The sequence below is a fragment of the Haemaphysalis longicornis genome, unplaced genomic scaffold (assembly GCF_048455015.1).
Source record: "Haemaphysalis longicornis isolate Haplotype H1 unplaced genomic scaffold, Haemaphysalis longicornis Haplotype H1 scaffold_7, whole genome shotgun sequence".
NCBI classification, from domain to species: domain Eukaryota; kingdom Metazoa; phylum Arthropoda; class Arachnida; order Ixodida; family Ixodidae; genus Haemaphysalis; species Haemaphysalis longicornis.
Genome location: NW_027526422.1, coordinates 116,585,095 through 116,593,129, shown reverse-complemented (window position 1 = coordinate 116,593,129; position 8,035 = coordinate 116,585,095).

Genomic DNA, 8,035 nt, shown 5'->3' with positions numbered 1-8,035 from the left:
TGCGCATCATTATCAACAACAACAAGAACACCAACAGCTTATTTCGGCCCACTGCAGAACGGAGGCCTCCCCCACTGAGCACAACCAGCATCACCCTATTCTGTCCTGCTTGCCCAGTTCATTCTTTGCCACCGAACTTTTTTTTTTTATCTGTCCACCGAGTAATCGCTTTCCTCTTCTACTAGTTCTTTTCTTTGCGTCTATTGAGTTGTCCTTGTGGTCCACCTGTTGCCACTTCATCGTACCACATGGCCGGCCCTAGTCCATTTCTTTTTCCTTAACCCAAACTATGATATTGTCAATCCCAGTTTTCAACCTAAACCAGGTAGCTCGTTTTCTTCCCTAAGCGTTAGTCCTATCATTATTAGCTCCATGGCACGTTTGGTGGACAAACGTTTGTTTTCTAATTGTTTATTGAGGCGCGAAGTTTCAGCTCCCCATGGCATCACCGGCAGTATGCACTGGCTGTAGATTTTTCTTTCGAGTGACAGAGGTAACTTGCGTTTGATTACCTTTGGAGTGCATACCGAGTGCTCCCCAGCCCAGCCCTGTTCTGCGCTTGATTTCTCTCTTGTAGTTGTGGCCAGCAATAACCATCAGTCCAAGAGATTATCTTCTAGTGCTTGTTCCAGCCTTTCGCCCCCTCTGCTGAAAACGCGGGTTCAGCATGTTTATTTAAAATTAGTTTTGATTTAACCATATTGTGACGTGGCAGTGAAGACACTCTTCTTAATAAAATGTACTAACGAACAAATACAAGCCGGAAGCTAAGGCTGCTCCAATGTCCAAAGAACAGCGCGCGTTTCCGCCAGGAACTCAGCATCGTCTTCTTTTCCCAAGGCTGTGTCCCAGATTTGCAGTAGAACGTACCCCTAGAGAAGAGGTTGGCCATAACTGAACGCCTGATAATTTTCACTTCTTCATTGAAGTCTTTTCGTCTGCCAAGGTGCAAGAGCCCGTGACATAACCTCCGGCTGCGACAGCACTGGCCCGGTGCAAACGATGAAACAAGGTTAGAGGCAACTTGGAGCGCAGGAATGGTACGGCTTCAGACGGGAGACGTGCACAAGTTGCGACGTTGAATGAGATGATGACGAAGGTGCTAGACGTCCATTTTTATAGGTCATGGGAGTGACCGTGCGTAGGATGCGGTAGGGCCCGTGATACAGCAGGGAAGTTTTTCAGACAGACCAACCAGGCGCGATGGGGTCCACGGAAGTACTAAAGTGCTAGGGGCGAAGTACAGATCGCGATGGTGCAGTTCATAGCGCCCCTTCTGGGCTGGTTGTGCATTCTATATCCTGGCGCGGGCAACTTGGCGCGCCAAATCAGCGTGCGCTACCGCGTCTCGTGCATAATCGGTTGTCAACGCCCACGAGTTAGGCAGCACGGTGTCCAATGGCAAGGCAGGGTCGCCCCCAAAAAGAGGAAAGAACGGAGAGTAGCCAGCAGTGTCGAGGTGAGAAAAATTGCAAGCAAAAGTAACGTACGGTATATGGTACGTCCCAGTCACGGTGATCGGCGGACACGTAAATGGCAAGCATGTCTGTGAGCGTCTTGTTAAAGCGTTCAGTTAGTCCGCATGTCTGTGAGAGATAGGCGGGGGTAAAGCTCTGCTTTGTACAGCATGTTAAGGAGGTCATCAATAACGTGGGACAAGTAACGCCCACGGTCCGTAAGCAGTTGACGAGGAGTCCCGTGGTCCAAGATTACATCATTAAGGAGGAAGTCGGCTACGTCTGTGACCCAGCTGGTGGGGAGGGCACGTGTGATAGCGTAACACGTTGCATAATCGGTGACGACAGCAATCCACTTGTTTCCCGACCGGCACAAGGGGAAAGGGCAGAGAAGGTCAAACCCTTCCCGGAATAACGGCTCTGTGGGGACATATATTGATTGTAGGGTGCTGGCTGAAAGCAAACGAGGCGTTTTTCGGCGTTGGCAAAGGTCACAAACCATAACGTATCGCCTCACGGACCAGTAAAGGCCCGGCCAGTAAAAGGGCCGACGCACGTGGTCGTAAGTCCTAGCCATGGCAAGTTGACCAGCTGTAGTTGCGTCGTGAAGTTCACGAAGGACGTCAGAGCGTGGATGCTGAGATACAACAAGTAGATCGTCAGGCCTGTCCTAGCGAAAGTTTCGGGTGAACAAGACGGAACCACGGAACATACATGCACACGTACAGGGGTCGGCCGGCTCGGAGCTGAGACGTTTGATGATCTTGCACAGCGATGGATCACGGCGCGGATGGTCAGCAATGGTGAGGAAGTGCGACACGCCGGGATCGTCGTCACTCTCTTCGAGGTTCAGGGGGTCAAAACGATGACGAGAGAGGCAGTCCGCGTCCCTGTGCATTCGACCAGACTTCTACACGAGCGATTAATCGTTTTCTTGTAGCCGTAATGACCAACGACAAAGTGGGTCCTTTAGAGTGGAAAGCCAGCATAACACAAGGTGATGCGTAACTACAGGGAGTGATTTGCCGTACAAGTATGGACAGAGCTTGCTTACAGCCCATACAACTGCGAGGCATTCACGCTCACTGATAGAATAGTTGCGTTCGGCAGGGCTCAAAAGACGACTGGCATATGCCATCACTCTTGTGCGACCGGCGTGTTGCTGGACCAATACCGCTCCTATGCCATGCCCACTTGCATCAGAACGAACTTCTCTGGGAGGGGTATCATCAAAATGGGCTACAATCGGACAACGGGCCAGACGGTTAATGAGAGAGGAAAAAGCCGTGGCTTGCACGGAGCCCCATGAGAACAAGATATCGGTCTTCAGAAGGTGCGTGAGTGGGCGGGCTGTGCAAGCGAAGTTCTCGATGAAGCGGCGGAAACGAAAACTTATGCCGACCAAGCTGCGAACGTCCTTCAAAGATCCAGCGACAGGAAATTGTTTGACGGCGCGCACCTTGTCAGGGTAGGTCGGAAATGCAGCATCACTTCCGGGAGCTGCATAAGTTAGTTTCCTGGATTAGGTGGTTGCGTACGAAGCAGGTGACGAAGGGCGGCAGGGTTGGGGCGAATGAGACTGGCGACGTTGTAAGGACGGGGAGCGGCAAAAACTGTTACTCGGGAACTGGCGGAAACGACACATTGCTCGGAACCAGGCATGGATTGGTGGATCCTGTCGCTCGAGTAGGTTGTATCAGGAAACCTTGGCCGCGGAGGCGTTGACCAGCGGTAAAGGCCGTAGCGAGACGCATGTCCGACGCGAGAACAATTGAAGCAATTTGGCCGGTCATCCGCGGTGCGCCATTCTGTAGGGCTGCAGCGGCGGTAACTGGATGGGGCATTGTAACGGAGGGCCATTCCGCTCCGCGAAAAGGGAGTGGCAGAGCTCTCGGGCGTGTGCAAGCACGTCAGAGCACCCACAGGATGAATGCCCAGGTTGGCAACCCCTTCACGCACGACTGCCTGGGTAAGTGCTACAGTCGTGGAATTTCGGGCATGGCCGTATTGAGGCGCCAAAGCCGGAGACATGACCTCTATTTCGGGTGCGCAATATTGCCACAAGAGGGTCGGCATGAGTGCGCAGGTCATGTGCCGGCGGTGTATGGGGTGGCGGTGCCACATCCGCACACGACGATGTTGCCGCGGTGTGAGGGTGAGGGAGGCGGGTGGACGAGTGCACTATGCGACGGCACTCCACTTCTTCAAACAGGCTGCATTCCTTCAAGACACCCTCAACCACCGTGCACTCTTTGCAAATCATCAAATTAAAAGAATCGTCCGCAGTACCCTTAATTGTCGGATTTCGGCATGCTGTAATCTACATTTGAGCGGAGCGCCAAAACGTCGAGAATGTAAGCCACGTACGACTCGGTGGATGACTGGACACGGCAAGAGAGGTCTTTCTTTGCCACAAACTGGCGCGTCATTGTAGTTACTGAACAATTTGCGCAGTTCCTGTTTGCATTGATCCCAGCTGGTCAGCCTCGCTTCGTTGGTTTTGAGCCAAAACAGAGCTGGTTTTTCCAGACGGGTAGGTTTGCCAACATAAAAGTGCCATCCCACCGGTTGTGGATACTGACGCGCTCATACATGGTAAGCCATCGATCAACGTCTACATCTTCAGCGCCAAAGAAAAAGCCGGGGTCGCGAGGTGGGGAGGCAATGACTATCGAGGTATTATATGCAGGCTCATTGGGGGGGGGGGGGTGGCATTGTCCCACCTTGGTGGTGACGTCCTCGCCGAAGCTACGTGTTCCAACAAGACTGGCAGGAGAGAGGTACTCAACTGGTACCTAACCACAAGATATTACGCGGCAGCGAAAGCACTGCTCGTAATAAACTGAATGAACAGGGGAATACAAGCAGGTAGCTAAGGCAGCTCCAATATTCAAGGAACAGCGCGGTTGTCATCCAGACTCTCAGCGTCGTCTTCTCCTTTTCCCAAGGCTGTGTACCAGATTTTTAGTGGCGCTTATTCCTGGAGGAGACGTTGGCCATAACTGAACGCCTGATAATCTTCCCTTCTTCATTGAAGTAATTTCCTCTAACAAGGTGCAAGAGGCCGTGACAATATTTACCCTTAGCACCACAGCGTAGCTCGCATATTGTATTGCCTAAATCTTTTTTGAAGTAGTTCTGCAGACTGATTGAGCAAGAATCTGCAGTGTGAACACCTCAAATGGCTCAAGTATTGGCCGTTTATCGCCAAGCCTCAGCTTTCCCAGTCAGGGGCGCTGCTAAATACACTCTCCGGACATGTTGTGAAGAGTTTAGGTAAGATGTTGTATCCTTGTCGCACCCCCTTTTGGATCGTGAATTTATCACTTATGTGAATTCTAATTCTGCGCGTGCATTTCTCATATATGTCGTCTAGGAGTCTTATTCTCCGTCCCGTGGTGCTTTAAGGCATCCGTCCCGGCGCCTGTGCTTACTGAATCGAACGCTTTTGCAGTGTATAAATGTCATGTAAAGTGGCTTATTGTTGTGCGTATTCGTTGTGCTTATTCAGATTAATTGGTTGATGACATAGATGTGATCCATTATAAAGTATTTTTTTTCTAAAGGCTGCCTGTTCTCTGTGTTGTTGCTGGAAATCTAGGCTTGCGGTTATGCAACTAACTACTATCATTGTAAACAGCTTGCATACAACCAAGAGAAGGCTGATGGGTCTGTTTATTAAGATCTTTGTGATCTCCCTTCTTGTCATATTTCTGTTTTTATTTTTTGTAATTTTTCTATTTATTTCTTTGTATTTTTATTTAGGACCATACTTCAGGCCATGGAGGCTCGAGCAGGAGGGGCATAATGTGGTAACAATATCAACCAAGCCATAATTAAAACAGTCAACAGAAAAAGGGAGAAAGAAAAAATGAAGTATGAAACAGTGTTAGCTAGGCCCAACTACACAGGCACAAGTAAACAAATGCGTCTAGTGAACTAAGAGAGTTTAGACAATTTTCAGTTGTGTTGTTCCAATCATTATTTGCGCGGCGGAAAAAAGTTTAAACAAATTGGTCGAAGCGAACATTGGGGTTAAGAGGGTTCAGCAGCTCAATGCCAACTCAGATTCGCACTTTTTCACTTCATTGACGGCATCACATATCGCCCCGAAAAGCTGCTTCAGGTAGAATCAATGTGGCAGTGTAGAAACAACCGGGACACCGAATAACTCTTTCTTCCACCCCACGAGAGGAAATGTAGCTCTGATGACGGCATGTTACCGTCGTGCAATGACACAAGCGTTCCCTGATACGACCGAAGATCGTGGCCTAGAATGTGAGATATTTGTACGGAATCAATACTGGCATCACTTGGCCCAGATGTTTCTTTTTGCGTTTTATTCATGCTGTTTTTTTTTCTGGAGAATACTAAGTCGGCGTCTTGCAAAGAGGGCAAGGAGGCTGCTTTTTCCTGGTGCGAATTAAAAGATTGATTCATTTCCTGTGAGCCCCAGTTACGGCTCGCGTGTCTAAGAATACGAAACAAAATGTATTTGCAGGTTTTCTAAACCTTTGGTATCAATCTACGTGCACAGGTAAGAAAATAAAAATACGACAGCGCGCAAACACAATTCATTTTCGTTTCAGCATATACGGCGGCGGTTACATGCCTCTGACCGAGAGAAGAGCAGCGAGCTACTGCGACGGCAAGGGGCGCGTGTGAACCTACTGGGCTGCAGGCTTCCCTCAACATTTGTTGTGAATCCTGCCGTTTCCTGGATGGAAGCTTGGTTCGCGGCGCTTGTGTGGAAGCCCCGGAACGTGACTTCTTTAAGGAGAATTTTCTCCCACTTATGCGTGTTCAATTCCTGCAGCGAGTATTCCGAGTGTAACGCATGAAGAAAATCGCACCAATGTCAGAGCAGAAACTGAAAACACATTTCTTGCGGACGAGCAAATCGCGCTGTGCGGCGTTGTGCTGGCGGTAACTGCAGCTTTATCAGCCCTTCTAGGTGAAGAAGGGTGCCTAAAGTTGTCACTCGCCTCGCTTTTAACATGCAAACATATTTGTACACTGAAGAAATTTCTTCCTAAACGTTTTCCGCATCCAGATAACATGATTTATACTATTTCTCGAATACTTAAACAGCTTAGTTGGAATTTATCACCGCTGTATTGCTTTTGAAAAGTTTCGTACAACGCGACATGAGATTTGAACTAAAAGTGCACGACTACCCGTAGTATCGACGAGATAACATTTCATCATCAAAAATCACCAAAGAAGAAGAACTACCACTTTGCCGATCACACTATTATACAAGCGGTTAAGCCCAATCTAAGCTACGCACATAGTGGTTAGAGCGGTAGTGGTTGTGGCCATTGCTGCATCGCCTTGTGAGTTCTTGGACAATTAAATTTGGCTAGCTTCCCGGTGTTTTAGCATGAGAAGTAAAACGGGAAACCGGGTGTTGCGAATATGATCCAGGCCATGGCTCTGCCGAGAACGCCCTTTTATAACCTCATGTTGCCGTATTTAACGATTGTGATTTTTATACTAGTTCGTTCGTTTTGTTCTTTTCCGGAAAATGTGTTGGGTGTACTAACATTTTCTGTATAGAAGGCTTTAAATCTTACGAAGTGTACTTGGGGCATTTTGTTGTATTATTTATTTTTGTACAGAAATACAACAAACAATTGCGACCATAATTACTACGGAACGACGAAAGCTCTTCTAACGAGTGCAATGCGTTCTCACCGCTTAGGTAAGCGTTACCGTAACGCTAAAGTCATATGCTATACATTGAGGTAAATGTGACTAACGAAATGCGATGCCGGTGTACTTAGATTATTGCACGTATTTTTTTTTCTTTTCATTAATACGCCCACACTTCGTAAATTTAGCAGTGTACGTAAGTACATTATGTATATATGCATGTATGCATATATGCACGTATGTATGTATGTATGTATGTATGTATGTATGTATGTATGTATGTATGTATGTATGTATGTATGTATGTATGCATGCATGTATGTATGTATCCATGTATGCATGTATGTATGTATGTATGTATGTATGTATGTATGTATGTATCCATGTATGCATGTATGTATGTATGTATGTATGTATGTATGATCAGCCTATCAAGGGCGTTGCCCGTAGGAGTCCAACTGCTCCTATATTGCTCTATCCGAATAACTTCTTTACGCTTAATTTCTTTATTTCTTTCGTTCACAGCGCTATCGGTCTTCTGCACTTTCTATTCTCATTTCGGGGTAGTCCTTCAGTTACCATGGTGGTCCAGCGGTTATCCGTTTGGGCAAAATAATACCCTCCCTAGCTTCACATGCCATCCCCAGTAACACAGCAGCCCAAGACGCTCATTCGCGATGTCGGAGCACTTCCTTTATCATTATTGGTTCGATGGCCACACGGCCCGACCGAAGATTGTTTTGACATAATAACTCGCTGCATTATATTCGTGTACAAAAGGGGAAGCCAGCACTCTAGCATTACAAGAAAAGTATAGCGAATTTTTTTAAAATAAAAGGCTTAGTTAAAGTCACTCGGGGCTGTACACGTCGCACGCACGCGGGCTTTGTCTTTCTGCTCGAAACGATGCAAGCGGCGTCGTG